General features: G+C 33.3%; 1 long non-coding RNA gene across 8 annotated transcripts; it reads right to left on the bottom strand.

The window, feature by feature from the left end:
- Window positions 1-214: 214 nt before the first annotated feature.
- LOC106079698 (uncharacterized) lies at window positions 215-16,775 on the bottom strand. Of its 8 annotated transcripts, none has more exons than XR_008773999.1 (10): window positions 16,208-16,751; window positions 12,150-12,251; window positions 10,539-10,605; window positions 9,368-9,579; window positions 6,865-7,014; window positions 5,809-5,879; window positions 4,950-5,231; window positions 4,242-4,351; window positions 1,695-1,770; window positions 215-1,124 (listed from the first exon to the last, which is right to left on the bottom strand). It is a non-coding gene; the product is annotated as an uncharacterized LOC106079698 (long non-coding RNA). The 8 variants fall into 8 exon arrangements; XR_008773994.1 differs by lacking the exon at window positions 215-1,124 and having other exon boundaries at window positions 1,375-1,770; window positions 16,208-16,570; window positions 16,677-16,775; XR_008773993.1 differs by lacking the exon at window positions 215-1,124 and having other exon boundaries at window positions 1,375-1,770; window positions 16,208-16,766.
- Window positions 16,776-17,367: the final 592 nt, after the last annotated feature.

The following is a 17,367-nucleotide window of genomic DNA, read 5'->3' as shown; positions in this document are numbered from 1 at the left end:
AGAAGTCTGTTCTGTGAAGTAGAATGTTCTGTCAAATAGAAGTCTGTTTGGTGAAGTTGAAGTCTGTTTTTGAATTAGAAGTCTGTTTAGTTCAGTAAATTTAGAATTTCACTTATGAAAATTATATGCTGTATCGATTTTCGTTCTTATGTTTACATGTGATTGTAACTGGTCCGTAAGAATGTGTTCACAAAATGTGTGTTGTGTAGTCATTCAGTGTATTAAAGCCATACTAAGATGACATGGTTTTCGACTCTGTTATCATTATGCTCATAACACTGAGGATTGAGAGCTGCCTTACAAAACAGAAAATGAATCTTTATCTAGAGAATAAATTGTACATTCATAGAAATATTATTGGAAACACACACACACACAAATGAAAGAAATGGTATCAATATCAAATTCTGTATTATTTTTTGTAATCAATATCAAATTCTGTATTAAATTTTTCATCAATATCAAATTCTGTATTAAATATTTCATAAATATCAAATTCTGTATTAAATTTTTAAAAATATTTAACATTTACAATTTAATTTCAATGTGGAGGCGTGGTCAAGAGGCTAAGTATGCTTGAACTTGGCTTGGCTTGGCTACCTATCAAGGTGACTCTAGGTTCAACACACGACTCAAGCAGAGTTCTGTTTACTGAGTACCCGAAGGCAGCACGGAAAACCCTCTCCCAAATCCCCCCCCCCCCCTACTGGTCCACACATAAGATTGGAACACAGCACTCTGAGCATGCTGTAAGCATGAAAGTAGCACTACATACAAGCTATAATTATTATTATTATTATTGTTAATCCTTTTAGCCTATCAAGCCAAGGTCAACACTAACTGATTACAAACTTAAATTTGACAATTCAGAGATTAATAAGTCAGTGGTTAAATACAAATAAATTTAATAAAAATTTAAAAAAAGCTACAACTTTGTGCATACATCTTTCTCTCTCCTAAAAATAATTGTCACAAAATCTAGCCTTTAACAGAGGCATGTGGATGAGTGGTAAAGCACTTGACTTCCAAACAGAAGGACCCTGGGTTCAAATCCTAGTGAAGATGGGTATTTTAATTTTGGGATCTTTATGGTGCCTTTGAGTCCACCCAGCTCTAATGGGTACCTGATATGAGTTAGGAAAAGTAAAGGCGGTTGGTTATTGTGCTGACAACATGGCACCCTTGTTAACCACAATTAGTGATGTCATCTCAGTTATAAGCATTCTTGACTACCAAGTGAAATACATTTTTACACTAATAATGTTGCCAACCAATGTTCTAATATTCCTTACATGTTTCAAAAGGAATAAAAATTAAAATCCTCAAGTTTCTTTCTTTAGATCAGTAAAAAAAATCATACATATAAGCATAACACATTATATAAACTTCCATTTATTAATTTATAAAAACCACAAAACAAAAACAATTTACTGAATGACTCAATACTAAACCTAACAGTATACCATACATTCAAAACCTTGAATAAATACTTGTGTCGTTATGTGGCTTTCAGAAAAAAAAATATAAAAGAATTACAAAATTAATTCAAAATCTTGTGTTTAAATTTGTTTTCTCAAAAGGGTCAAAGTCATCTTTAATCCTTTAAAGCAGCTTCTTTTTATGAATTGAGTATTCTTGATACATGTAGTTAACATAATTAAGTATACACACATAAATCTGATTAAAAGTTTTACCAAAAAAATGTCACAGACTGTAAAGCTTGGTGAGGAGTTGAGCTAAAGTCACTCTTTATATATTGTCAAAATAGAGCTGAAAGAATAAATATTTGTTGATCAGATAATGTATAAATGTTAAGCTATAAACTGAATGTATAAAGGCTAAGCTATAAACTGAGTACAATTCTAAGTGATAAACTTAATGTATAAATGCTAAGTCATAAGCTGAATAAGTAAATTCTCAGCTATAAACTGAATGTATAAATGATTTACCAAATTGCATTACTTCAGGAACAAAAGTCAGATTATTTGCAGACGATAGCATAATATATAGAACAATAAAAACAACACAAGACACAGATATTTTACAAAGAGAATTAGATGAATTACAGAAATGGGAATCAAATTGGAGCTTGTCTTTCCACCCAGAAAAATTTCAGTTGTTATGAGTAACAAAAAACCTAAAACAAATTAATTCCACTTATCTTATTCATGGCAAACCAGTAACACAGACTAAAAATACAAAATACCTAGGTGTTATAATAAATGAAAAAATTGTCATGGAATCCACATATTGATGAAACTATAAAAAAATCAAACAAAGCATTAGGATTTATTAAAAGAAATTTCTATAAATCAAATAAGAACATAAAACTAAAATGTTTTTTAACCTTGGTTAGGCCAATAATAGAATATACATCCTCCGTTTGCGACCCCTCAACTCAAGAAAACATTAAGAAACTGGAACAGACACAAAATAGAGCAGTGAGATTCATAACAAACGAATATTCACATTTGACTAGAGTAACACCTTTAGTAAAATCACTAAATTTAGAAAGCCTTCAGGACAGAAGACTCAAAAGTAAAGTAGCAATTATACATAAAACACTGAACCATATCTTCAAATACAAAAACAGAATTTAATAAAATACTCTGAAAGACACAAAGATAAAGGCACATTCCTCGTCCCATATGCTAGGACAAATTTGTACAAATACTACTTCTTCCCTAGTGCTATTAGAGCATGGAATGGGTTGCCTGAGCTAGCCAGGAAAACCAGTGACTTGGCAGAGTTTAAGTCATTGGTTAATATGTATGACTAAATGCATGACGCGTAGGACGTAATCATCTTCTTTTTTGAAGTAACGTCTGTATTATATAAGATAAGATAAGAAGATAAAATAAATGTATAAAGGCTAAGCTATAAACTGAATAAATAAATTATAAGCTATAAACAGAGCTGAAAGAATAAATATTTGGTGATCAGATAATGTATAAATGTTAAGCTATAGACTGAATGTATAAAGGCTAAGCTATAAACTGAGTAAATAAATTCTAAGCCATAAACTGAATAAGTAAATTCTAAGCTATAAACTGAATGTATAAATGCTAAGCTATTAAATAAATGTATAAAGGCTATAAAGACTTAGCTATAAACTGAATGTATAAATGCTTAGCTATAAAATAAATGTATAAAAGCTAAGCTTTAAACCAAATAAATAAATTCTAAGCTATAAACTGAATGTATAAATGCTAAGCTATAAACTGAATGTATAAATGCTAAGCTATAAAATAAATGTATAAAGGCTAAGCTTTAAACCAAATAAATAAATGCTAAGCTGTAAACTGAATGTATAAATGCTAAGCTATAAACTGCTTGACTATCTAAGTGAGGAGAGCTTAAATTGAAATCACATTGTAAACTAGGTATTTTTAATGGATTTGATTTGCTTGCTGAGAGCCTAAAGGAAGGACTCACATATATCCTCCCCCCCCCTCTTATGTTTACAAAAGATATTGAACCAGAATGCACTGTGCTTGCTATAGGAACATGGAAGTTATGCTTGCTAAGAACCTAAAGGAAGGACTCACAGATATCCTCCCCCCCCCCCCATATGTCAACAAAAGATATTGACCCAGAATGCACTGTGCTTGCTATAGGAGCATGGAAGTTGTGCTTGCTAAGAACCTAAAGGAAGGACTCACATATATCCCCCCCCCTCTTATGTTTACAAAAGATATTGAACCAGAATGCACTGTGCTTGCTATAGGAGCATGGAAGTTGTGCTTGCTGAGAGCCTAAAGGAAGGACTCACAGATATCCTCCCCCCTCCCCTCACATGTCAACAAAAGATATTGAACCAGAATGCACTGTGCTTGCTATAGGAGCATGGAAGTTGTGCTTGCTGAGAGCCTAAAGGAAGGACTCACAGATATCCTCCCCCCTCCCCTCACATGTCAACAAAAGATATTGAACCAGAATGCACTGTGCTTGCTATAGGAGCATGGAAGTTGTGCTAATCAAAAGCAATAATACCAGCAATAATAAACAGCATGACTATTGGCCAGAGATGAAGGCTTCAATTCAGCTTTCATCACCAAATTTTGAAAACCATGAACTAAAAATGTAAGTCCTTCAGTGTTCCCAGACATTAGCAATGTAATGAACATCTTCACCATCACTTGTTCCATAAGTTTGATGGATCATTGGGTCAACAGAGATGCTGCCCATCAAAGCTTTTCTGCTTTTCTCTTAGTGATAAATCTGAAATGTTGACAAATTACCTTTCTATGTTTCTCTGCTGGCTCAAAACCAAGGACTTTACCAACAAAATAAAACTCTTCATCTAATGAGGTTTGTATGGTCTCTGCTTTTCAATAGCCATGTTGCTCCCCTAAAAATGCAAAATATAAAAAATTTCTTTCGAAAATGTTATGTACTCTTGTTTTCACTATTTTTGTCTAACATATGCAATTAAAAGTAGCCTATAGCATAACTGACATGATCAGAACGACAATTGAAAGTCAAATCTAGGAAAGTTTATACCATACAAAGCAAGATAGAAAAAGGTTGGTCATGGTCCACAAGCAGGTTACTAAGAGACAGTTATCTATTTTAGAAATAATTTTTTTTAGAGTGATTATATGTGTAACAAAAAAAAAATAAAAAAATTATGTTTCATATCACATTAACAAACAGTTTGTGACACTGTTATGCATCAATGAAGTTGCAAGCATAAAAAAAGATACTTCTATAGTATACTAGCATTACCCTTGGTTCTTCCCCCTGATTTGTTCTCAGGCTATACATTGTTTATTTTGGCTAAAAAATCTTTTTTTTTTCTGCACTTCCAATAAAATTTCCTGCATTTTATTTTCAGCCCAAAAAGCCTAGTATCAGTTACATTGAATTCATAAAGACACATACTTTTGGTGTTTGAATTGTAAGATCACCTTTCTCCCCATCCTCAAACAAACAAAAATGGTACATACAATCTTCTTTCTTCTTCCTTCTCATTTTTTTATTGGAGCATTCAGATGACTGGACCAGTATATGAGATTATTTTCACAGTGGTTTCCAAATCAGGGAACTCTCCATATAGTTTTCTTTCTATTGGGGTGTTTTGGGGCCAGTGTCATGTACAGCCTCTTGGTAAAGAGAGCAGTTTTGGAGAAGATGGTCAACATTCTCTGGTGACACTCCACATGGGCAGATTTCAGTTTCTGATTTTGAGCTTCCGATACATATGTTGTCAAATTCTGTTGTGTCTGGTCCTGATGAAAAAAAAATGATTTTAGATGTTTTTCTACTATGAAACAGTTCTAAAGGCACATCACTATTCATGATTTAGTTTATCTTTACATATGAATTTTTTTTTAATTTGGTCAGTTGTAGTGTAGCACCTTTATCTGGACATGCATCTTATACACATTAAAAAATATTTTACACTTATATTTATAGCCTATCAAGATAAAATAGCCTGATTACCACAAACAGGGAGGTGCGGTGGCTGAGTGGTAAGGCGCTTAGCTTCTGAACCGGGGGTCCAGCGTATGAATCCTGGTGAAGACCCAGCTCTAATGGGTACCTGACATTAGTTGGGGAAAAAGTAAAAGCGGTTGGTCATTTTGTTGGCCACATGACACCCTCATTAGCCATAGGCCACAGAATCAGATGACCTTTACATCATCTGCCCCATAGACCACAAGATTGGAAAGGGGAACTTTATTTTTTTTTTTTTACCACAAACAGAATTACACAAAAATCCCCCCCCCCCCAGAAAAGAAAAAAACTCTTTTACTGCTTTCATAAATAAAAAGGATGGTATATGTTATGTCTATAAAACATTACCTTGAAACAAACATTGCAGTCCTTTTGCTTTAACTGCCTACACCTTTCAATGAACAAATCCTGTTGATCCTCTGCCAACATAAACAAGTTTACATAGATATTAGCATTTCAAAGTCATGGGCCAAAAGCTCAGTCATTTTTCATTTCGATCTATATCAATATTTTGATTTTTTTGTCGACTAAATGATTTGTGTACCTCATAGGAAAACAATGGGGTCCTGGGTTTGAACCTAAATGAAGATTGGGATTTTGAATTTTTAGGGTGCCCCTCAGTCACCCAACTCTAATGGGTAACTGATTTTAGGTGGGGAAAATTAAGGCGGTTAGTCATTGTGCTGGACACATGACAACCTGCTCATTAACCACTAGCCATAGAAACATAACCTTGACATCATTTGCTCCATAGATCGTAAGGTCTGAAAGGTAAACTTTACTTTTTTTTTAATTAATATCCACTGTGCATACTGCATCCCATTACTTCTTACTTATGTACAATAGATTTCTCTTTTCCCTTCCTTGTGTTTCTTGAATCAAGTTCCTTTTTATAGGGCATTTTAATACCGCCACAAAGCTAATGGATTATATTATTTGTCATAATGTCCAAAAGTAGAAACTAATGATTTTAGAATGAGAATGAGAATGTCGATAGGTGTGTTGTCTATCCAGTATCCAAAACCACACATTTTTCAAGTAAAAATCAACAAATTAAACATATTAAAAAGATAATAAAAACCAACAGGGATTATGTGAAGGTCTTTACAAATTTCATTACGATTTGCAGTTAAACAGTAGAGTTCTTTTTATTTGTTTAAATAGATCATTGAGCGTGATACTTCAAATCTTTGGACAGGTGATCATGGATAAAATCTGAACACTTTCATTTAAATTTATGGTTCTTATGGTGGAAAGGTGTTCTACAGCTTCTGCAAAGATCAAGCTCTGTTTTATCCAACATGGTCAAACACATCCACCTTAGACAAACAGTATCCATTTCTAAATAAAAAAATACATACATATAATTTTCTTTACATATTAAAAGTAAAAGAGAAAGATTACCTGAGGTGACCAGACACCATCAATAAAGCAATATTTTTTTGAGATATCAGTTACTGCTTCGGAAACTGCTGATGGATCAGTCACTGTACAAAACTTGGTCAGTAAAATTTGAAAAGTAGACAACTCCATGGTAAACAATAAAATCGCCACCTGGAAACACAAATAAACAATAAGAGGATGTAGACACACACAAAAAGGATTACAATGTCTGATTTAAACTCAATGTGAGCCACATGAGTAGTTATAAGCTTATATAGCCTTTAACACAGTAAACATTTGAACTAGTGGCCAATAGTGCACAACATTTTAAGGATAAATGTGGAATATATACAGCTATTTTATTTGAATAAATGTGAATACTAAAGTCAATATAAACAAATATGAGACTGTGTGACAAAAGTTTAACTTAAATATTACATCCTGTATATATATATATATATATAACAACGCGATGTGTTCTTTGGAGGAACTCCACAAGGCATGTTTCACTGGTTTCAACATCCAGAATAAGTGTTGCCTCATTATGTTGTGCCCTGTTCAAAGGTGAAAAATAATTCATTGACTGTGTCCTGATAGAATGTAACATGCATCCTTGATCATGATGTTTGAGCAACAACTGTTATATTTTTGGTTTATACTACTCTCTTTTTCTTTTTCTCTTCCGGATATAGTGGAATTTAAGAAAAGAAAAAGTAAAGTACCCCTTTCAGACCTTGTGGTCCATAGGGCAGATAATGTAAAGCTCATCTGTTTCTGTGGCCTACTGTTAACGAGGGTGTCATGTGGCCAGCAGAATGACCAACTGTCATTACTTTTCCCCAATTAATGTCAGGTACCCATTAGAGCTAGGTGGACTCAGAGGCGCCCAAAGATCCTGAAATTAAAAACCCCAGTCTTACCAGGATTCGAACCCTGCACCCCAGTTCAGTAGCCAAGTGTTTTACCGCTTAGCCACTGCACCTTCCATGGAATTTAAGACTGCTTACTTATTCTCCATTTTGGCAGTGTCAGCTTGTTCATCTCCTCTATACGAAAGTGTGCCTGGGATCCATTGGAGAACAGTTTTTTTGCTATTATTGTTGAGATTTATAAGAGCTGTCTTGACTTGTTTGATAGAGGAGGCATCAGATTTTTTTAAAGATAGGAAAGAAATGTTTTTGGTATTCCTTAGAAAGACAATCTGGCTGTTCACAGGTAGATGGTTTATTAGTGTGGTAGCTGCTGGTTCTAATACTCCATTTTCTGCTCAGTGGCTGTCTGAGAGATCGCCAGTGGCTATTAACTTTTCTAATCTTTCTCAATTGAGCCATTCATTGCATAAGACATCTCCTCCGTTACTGGTGGATTCTTAAGATGAGCCATCTGTATAATTAACCCACTGGTTATTGGTATATTAGATTTCTTCCTTGAGATCTTTCTGATTGTGATAAGATTTTTTTTTTGGTTATAGCAGAAAGAGAGCTTAGGTCCCAGGGAAGAGAGTTATTGCACTGTTTAACTAATTCATAAATTATATTTTATAAGCAGTGTTTCTTTGTTTGAGATTTGTGGGTTTAAGTTTTGAGTGGGAAGCTCTCTTAGGTTTACATTTTAGTAAACCGAGAAAGGATTATTATTTCTCTTCTTTTGTCCAGAGAAACCAGGGAAAAAATAATTTCTTCCATTGCTTTGAAGGTTGTTGTTTTTATTGTTTGGAGTAAGTTTTTTGTATTACTTTTTTACTTTGTCTATTTTCTGTAGAATTGACTGCTGAATCCTATGTTGTAGCACTGTGTTCTAGAGTGATGTAGCTGGTAAATTTCTTTTTCAAAATGTAATTAGCTGATTGAAGCTCACAGCCTGCTAGGTGGTTGGTGTTAGCCTTCCCTGGTTGTCCAAGAAGTCTACATTTGAGTTGCCAGTTACACCGATGTGACTTGGTATCCACTGCATCTAGTGTGATGTAGCTGGTACATTTCTATTTCAAAATGTTGTGATTTGCTCCCAATTAATATTTCCATTTTATATCTTTTTCAATTTCACTTTTTGTTTAGTTGACTTTATAGACTGTCATTTTAGTCATACTGCCATGTAAGATCTTTAAATTAGTTGAACCATGGATTGGGCAATCATAAATCTATAAAGGTTAGTATGAGTGAAAGCATAAATGAGTTTGAATATAAACATATCAAACAGATTAAAAAAGTAAAATTTCCCCTTTCAGACCTTGTAGTCTATAGGGCAGATGATATAAAGGTCATCTGTATCTGTGACCTATGGTTAATGAGAGTGTCATGTGGCCAGCACAACGACCAATCACCTTTACCTTTCCCCAACCAATGTCAGGTACCCATTAGAGCTGGGTGGACTCAGAGGTGCCCAAAGATCCAGAAATTAGAAATTCCAGTTTTCACCAGGATTCATAGCTGGGACCCCCAGTATGGGAGCCAAGAGCTTTACCACTCAGCCATATTTAGAAATAATATAAACTCTATTAGAAATTAAGTAACTAAGTAAAGAATACCTTGCTGTTATAACTCTGCAGCAGCTGCCTTGCTAAGCATTGTCCATATGGGTCTGAGACAGCCTAATAAGCCCTGTAAGAAACCTCACTATGATCCTGTTCTACGGCCAATATCCAAGCTATCATTAGGGTTGTGGGTGGGAGTGACAGGGGCTGAGTGAGCTGTAGTTGGTCCAGTGGAAACCTTAGAAAATTGACCATCACGATCTACCCTGAGCATGATGAGAAACAAATATCATAGTGTGATAAATATAATGTTTTATAAATAAATATATTTGTTCATTTTATTTTGGTTCATGTCAACTTAGAAACAACGCTTTGCAATTTATTTTCATGTGTATAAATTATTTTGGACATTTCTTTTTACCCTTTTCTAAAATGTGTACATGTTCCTTAAACTTTCATAGGTTATTATGTAAGGGTTAGTAGACATTTGACATTCAAACAGTCAGTAATCTGATGCAGCGCAGACATAGATTGGTGCAATTAATGTATGCTGTAGTAAGTAGGCTTAAATTGTAATTTATTTATGCTTAATACAGTACTGGTATGTGAAAGCTAAAATAATGTTTTATATTTTTAGATCAATCAATTTTTTTGTTTGTCTTTTTTGTTTATTTTATACCTTGAAAGTCTAAGCAAATATCATATGACATCATAAATAGAGGCGTGGTGGCTGAGCGGTAAAGCGATTGGTTTCCAAATTCGGGGTCCTGGGTTCAAATCCTGGTGGACTGGGATTTTTAATTTCAGGACCATTGGGGTGCCTCTGAGTCCACCCAACTCTAATGGGTACCTGACATTAGTTGGGGAAAAACAAAAGGTCATTGTGCTGGCCATATGACACACTACTTAACCGTAGGGTGCCCTATAGACCATAAAGTCTGAAAGGGGAAATTTACTTTTTTTTTTATAATTAGAACTTTTTTGACATTCACAGTTAAATTCTTTTAAGTTCATCTACCTTTAGGTAATCCAAAAGACCTCCATCCTTTGCCAGTTCTAAACTGGCGGATTATCAAGAGTCAATTGTATTTATTGCTAAATCTCAATTTGATACATTTCCTAATCTTTTTTTTTAATTTTCTGTATGGAACCCAAAATGAGGCAAATAATCCTAGAAGGCTGTGATAAAATGAATTACAATTGAATAGTAAAGATAATTCCTTACCCTCCACAATCTCTGAGATTCAGCACCAAGTTGCCTACAAATCTGGCATGTGAGTGTCCCACATCAACTACAGTGGACAAAAGTAAAAAGAAAAAAAATTGAAATTCAGGCTGATTTTAAAATACAAAGATCTTAAACCAAACAACAACACACTTAGAACTGTTTACTTCTGTTGGTAAATCAATTCTGAAATACATGACAATGAATATATTGCTTTTAGTCAATGACAGTAGATCTCAAATAGTCTCCAACAACCAGTCCAACTCTTAGACTTCTTGATCAGATATTAAGTCCAGCTGCTCTGTCATCACTGACAGGAGAAAGGGCAATGGTACCTAAACTTGTAAGCTTCAGGCAAGATGGACTCAACTGTCTTGGCTGGCTACCCAGCTAGGAGAAGAAACTTTTTGAATCCAAATCTCTGCTGCCTTGTGGCTATACTCAAACATAGGAAAGGCTTTGGGAGTCAACCTTGAAAAAAATCAGGGACAGTGATCCTTAGGCTTAACTTAGGTAAAATCTGCAATGCTGTTGATCACAAACTGTATCAGCATCTGACATTCCTTTAGACACATCATTTTCTTGAGATTATCCTATAGATGATTCATGATTGAAGGCTATACTAAAGATATAATACAAAAATGTGTGATAAGTGTGATTTTCTTGACCATACTTTACTTCCGTGGTCACCATAATACTCTGATTTTCAAAAGAACTTAACTTACTAAAAATGATTCTCACAACAGAACATCTCAGTTATGGTTATACCATTGCACACATAATGATGCATAAAGCCATAATGTGACAGATGAAACAAATGTCAAAATGACTAAATAATGAAAGAGCTATTGGTTGCTTACATGCTACATCCTTTGATTTACATTTGATAATAATAATAATAATAATAATAATAGGAAATTTGTCTTACAATTTGTGCATTACACCAAACAAAAAACATTATAACTATAAGAAACCAAAATGTACACACCAGACTCACTCATAATTTACATGTGACAAAGTTTATACCAGATTGTTCTTATTTAATGATTTGACTGCCAGGGGAACAAAAGAGTGTTTGTGTCTGTTTGTCTTTGCTATCGGTGTCTTGTATCTCTTTTGTGATGGTAAAATCACAAAATCCAATCAAAAATGATGCGCACAGCATGAATTTTTTTTTTTTATTTTCCATATTTAACGTAGTCAAACATCGTCTAATCGAGAAGGTATAACGTTAAACCTAAATTGAAGCTCAATATGAAAATTTAATTATCAAACTTTTCCACCAATAGTTTTTTTATTATGTTTTTTTTTATTAGTCAATTCATGTCATGCATATTAATTTTTTTTGCTTCATTTTAATTTGAATATCATCAATGTACATACATATCTGCAAGAAAAACACATTTGATATTAATGTATTTTCAAAAAAAATTCAGGAGGTCTACCGAAAACTAGAAAACACGGCAAGGGGTCAATGAGACAAAAAAGTTTGGGAACCACTGATTTATATGAACAATTTTAACTGCCTCTGGCCTAACCCTAGGTATCTACTTTTGGCAATCCATGAAAACACTAGTCATTAAAAGTGTATGTAAATGAGGTAGAACTTACATGTTACATCTAGTCTTATTGTGTCCCTTGCAATATAATTAGCAAGTATTATAGACCATATACTTGGGTCTTGCCTGAACCACTGTTCACCATAAGAAGTACCTAAAAAAACAAACATAAAAGTATCTATTTCAGTCGCAGCAAATAAAAATCTTGTGAAAAAGCAAGACATAAGAAGAGATCAATGCAGAAGAATTTCAAGAATGGATGGCCAACACTGCAGGGGAGCCTTAAGATGGCAGGAGTATCAAAGAAATGAATTGAGCTACTAAGCAGATCACTTGTGGTTATTAACAAACTACAAAATAAGTTTAGGTTTTGGCCAACTCATTTTTTCTCATTACAGTTAAAAAACAGTCCCCGGTCATTTCATGCCCTGGTCATTTCATCCCATTATTTTCATCATCTGATTATTTTATCTAACAAATAGTAATTGCAGAAATCATGAAATGAGCAATATTTATTTTTTTATTGAAATGACAAAAGTGTAACACATCAGATAAGAATAAAATTAAACTTAAATGCCATCATATACTATAAAAATTCAACATGTATAAATATAGAGGTTATGTAAAAAAAGTGTTATCCTGATATGGGTGAAGTCAGCATTTATTAGAAAAAAAAATTATTTCAAGGCTAAAAATGATGCGCCCAATTTCAAGAAAGAGTGATTGAAAAATAAAATAAAGTGGCTTGGTCATAATTATTCTAATCGCACTTCTATTTCTCAAATGATTTTCACTACTTCCACCAAACCTTGGCCTTTGATCATTACATCATGTGCAGGATAATATTATAATATTACATCCCCCACATCCAAAAGAAGCGCTATAGCTAAGTACACACCCAGATTTACAATATATTAATAAGATTTCTCATCAAGAATGCAAAGTGGAAGAGAAAACACTATAAACGCATTAGTAACATGTCAAAAAATATAAAAAAGCATTCTGCATAATTATATTTATATATTATCTTATCTTATATAATACAGACGTTACTTCAAAAAAGAAGATGATTACGTCCTACGCGTCATGCATTTAGTCATGCATATTAACCAATGACTTAAATTCTGCCAAGTCACTGGTTTTACTGGCTAGCTCAGGCAACCCATTCCATGCTCTAATAGCACCAGGGAAGAAGGAGTAATTGTACAAATTTGTCCTAGCATATGGGACAAGGAATGTGCCTTTATCTTTGTGTCTTTCAGAGTATTTTATTAAATTTTGTTTTTGTATTTGAAGATTATGGTTCAGTGTTTTATGTATGATTGCTACTTTACTTTTGAGCCTTCTGTCCTGAAGGCTTTCTAAATTTACTGATTTTACTAAAGGTGTTACTCTAGTCAAATGTGAATATTCGTTTGTTATGAATCTCACTGCTCTATTTTGTGTCTGTTCCAGTTTCTTAATGTTTTCTTGAGTTGAGGGGTCCCAAACGGAGGATGCATATTCTATTATTGGCCTAACCAAGGTTAAATAACATTTTAGTTTTATGTTCTTATTTGACTTATAGAAATTTCTTTTAATAAATCCTAATGCTAATCCTAATATTAGATGAAATGAGGGCTTAAAGTCAAAGCCTAGACAGCACAATTAAACAATGAAAAAAGAAAAATATTTAATTGGGGATGAAATGATCGGGGGATGAAGTGACCAAGGGATGAAATGACCAGGGATAAAATGACCGGTCACCTAAACAACACACACACAAAAGAATTTTTTTTATTCACTACTTACTATTATTTTTTACAAACAACAAAACAAACACTCCTGATCCCCATCATTTTTGCCATTGTAGATATTCTAATGAAATGGCTGTCCTCAAATTCTAAGAACACATAGCTATATCTATTACACGTGCTACACTACAGCTGAAATAGTTGCTATATGTGTATATCCCCTTCAACACTTTTGAATCCATTAATAAAATAAAGCCTGCATAACAATGCTACCCCACAACTAACATAATTTATAATTTATAAGTTACATTTATTTTTTGTCTCTTTCATCATTCAATCGAATGGCCTGAAAACCCATATTATAGATTATGCACACACTCTTCTTAGGTTTATCATTAGCAGTCTTATTTACCTACATTCTAATGCCTCCAAACACACATAATATTTTTAAAGAAACTCCCTTTCCCTTAGCAATACACTTTTTGGCTTTTGTATATTCAGTGAAACAGCCAGTGGAACAGCCAGTATTACAAAACTTTCTTACTCACAACTTAGCCAACTCTTTACTTATTGATGAACAGCCAGTATTACAAAATGTTCTTTATTCACAACTTAGCCAACTCTTTACTTATTGAGGAACAGCCAGTATTACAAAACTTTCTTTATTCACAACTTAGCCAACTCTTTACTTATTGAGGAACAGCCAGTATTACAAAACTTTCTTTATTCACAACTTAGCCAACTCTTTACTTATTGAGGAACAGCCAGTATTACAAAACTTTCTTTATTCACAACTTAGCCAACTCTTTACTTATTGAGGAACAGCCAGTATTACAAAACTTTCTTTAGTCACAACTTAGCCAACTCTTTACTTATTGATGAACAACCAGTATTACAAAACTTTCTTTAGTCACAACTTAGCCAACTCTTTACTTATTGATTTTTATTTTGTCAGTCACAACTTTAGAATAACCCATCTTTACAAACTGTCCTATATCCTCATCCTCCAAACACACACACACACTCACACTTTTATTATATTCACTGAGGCAGCTTTAAGGACTTTTAATTTTTGCTTTAGAATAAAGGACTACTTCTTGATCTAAATCTAGTCATTAAAAAATGTTGTTACACACACACATGCTTTCAAGAAAGTTATAAATGTCAGCTCTCAGATAAATTTGTACAAATTGCAACAATTAATTAAAAAAATCATTTTTGGTAAATTTAACTGCTGCTATTTTGATCTTGAAAATAGCTTAGTTGTCCTAGGCTTCAGTTAAGAAAGAATAGGTTAAAATCAGTTAAATATTTGTATTTTATTATCTACGGCAAGTGTGAGAATTGATGATTATGAGTGAATGCATGAGTGGTCAGGACCATGAATTTTATATTGTTGACTGTAGATATATACCAAATACCACTTACTGACTCAAAACTAACATGAATTATAAAAACAAAATGAAATGTATGTAGTCCATGTAGGGCTTTATATTTTTGTTACAGGTGGAGGAATGGGATACTAAAATTCATGGGCCATGGGCTGGGGAGGGGAATATTAGGATGTATGGTACAACATTATTACATATAAAAAAAAAAAGGTTCTGAAAGAATCTATAAAATGTTTCAAGATATATAGAATATTAGACTTTGTGGGCCAAAAGTGGAGATTCCAAGCAAAAAAAAGCATTAAATATAGCCTATCAACTATTTTAAAATCAGTATCAAAATATTATAATCAGCATAATTCACTATGCCGAAAAGAATCTGGGACAATATATATTATATGCTTCATTGACTATTAATATTATTACTCTTACGGGATGACTGCCTGGTCATGCAGTTTGCCCGCTGGACTGTCGTTTGGATTTATTCATGGTCCTGGGTTCAAACCCTGCCCGCTCCCATCCCCTGTCATCTTGCGGGAGGTTTGGAATAGGAAGTAAACTATCTTCAACACTGAAGAAACATCCAAAACATGTAAAACATTTTTTTTAGACCAAACACTAGTCTATCAAACCTGTGTATTGAGCACCGCACTAAATGGAAAATAATCTGGATTTCTTATATATCAAACATTTATTTATAGATCTACCCTATGGTGCATTGTGAAGATATGGTGGTAAGATACAATCAACGCCCAATTCCAATCAACCATTGGATGAGTAAGTACTAGTAGGGTGCCAGGGCATCAGCATTCAAATCACAGTACACACCTTGTATAAATGTTTTACATGTTTCGGATGTTACTTGAGAGTTGAAGATAATTGACGTCCTATTACAAACCTCTTGCAGGTCGACTGGCGATAGAAGCGGGCACGGTATGAATAATATAATCATATAATCATAAATGGCAATACGCATACGGTATAAATACTTAAAATAGGAATCCGAGACCATCCAGAAGTCCAGTGTTATAAAGACTCTATAAGACCAGGCAATTTGCCTAGACAGATACATCAAAATCTAAAGGGTTGACTTCCACAAGGATCTTACCAGCTATTACTAGGTTCTAGATCTATCTAACACCAACTAGATCTAGATCTACTAACTAACTACATTTTACTACATCTAGTATCATCTACTAACTAACTAGATCTACTAACTAACTTAACTAACTAGATCTAGAACTACTAACTAACTAGATCTACTAACTAACTAGATCTACTAACTAACTACATCTAGATCTAGTATCATCTACTAACTAACTAGATCTACTAACTAACTTAACTAACTAGATCTACTAACTAACTAGATCTACTAACTAACTAGATCTACTAATTACTAACTAACTAGATCTACTAACTAACTAGATCTGGATGTACTAACTAACTAGATGTACTAACTAACTAGATCTAGATGTACTAACTAACTAGATCTAGATCTAGATGATTAGTAGATCTACTAACTAGATCTAACTAGATCTAGAATCTAGACTAGTCAAGTGATCTTTTTGAAAAGAGACGTCTAAAGAATTATTTTGAAAGGGATCCGTCATTCAAATAAAAAATTGGGAGGTGTAACTGTTTATGATTTAATTGTTCACGTGAATGACCGCTAATTTCATTGTTGTTGTTCTTTCTATTTGTACATATTAAATACTAAAATTAAGATATATAAATTAAATTATAAGTGCTACCAAGGTATAATTAGGATTATGGTCTCAATAAAAAATAATTTTAATACGAAGAAGATAAAAGAACTGTCTGCTAATTATAATAAGGACTTGAATAAAAATGAAATCTTTAGTAGGTCCTAGATCTAAATATTTAGCCTAGCTTAGGCATATTTAATATATTGTTCAATTATTTAAAAAAAATGTTTTAATTTTTTATAGATGCGTACTGAAGAGAATGAAATGGGTTGCCTGAATAAGCAAGAAAACCAATGACTTAGCCGAGTTTAAGTCACAGATTAACACAAATGACTAGATTTGCACATTAAACGTGTAGGCCTAGGACTTAGATCTAATTATCTTATTTTTTGAAGTAAGATATGTAATTTATAAGATAATATAAGACACTAGCTAATTGTAAT

This window comes from Biomphalaria glabrata, chromosome 12, assembly GCF_947242115.1.
Source record: "Biomphalaria glabrata chromosome 12, xgBioGlab47.1, whole genome shotgun sequence".
Taxonomy (NCBI): Eukaryota; Metazoa; Mollusca; class Gastropoda; family Planorbidae; genus Biomphalaria; species Biomphalaria glabrata.
This window is presented reverse-complemented; position numbering and strand designations above follow the sequence as displayed.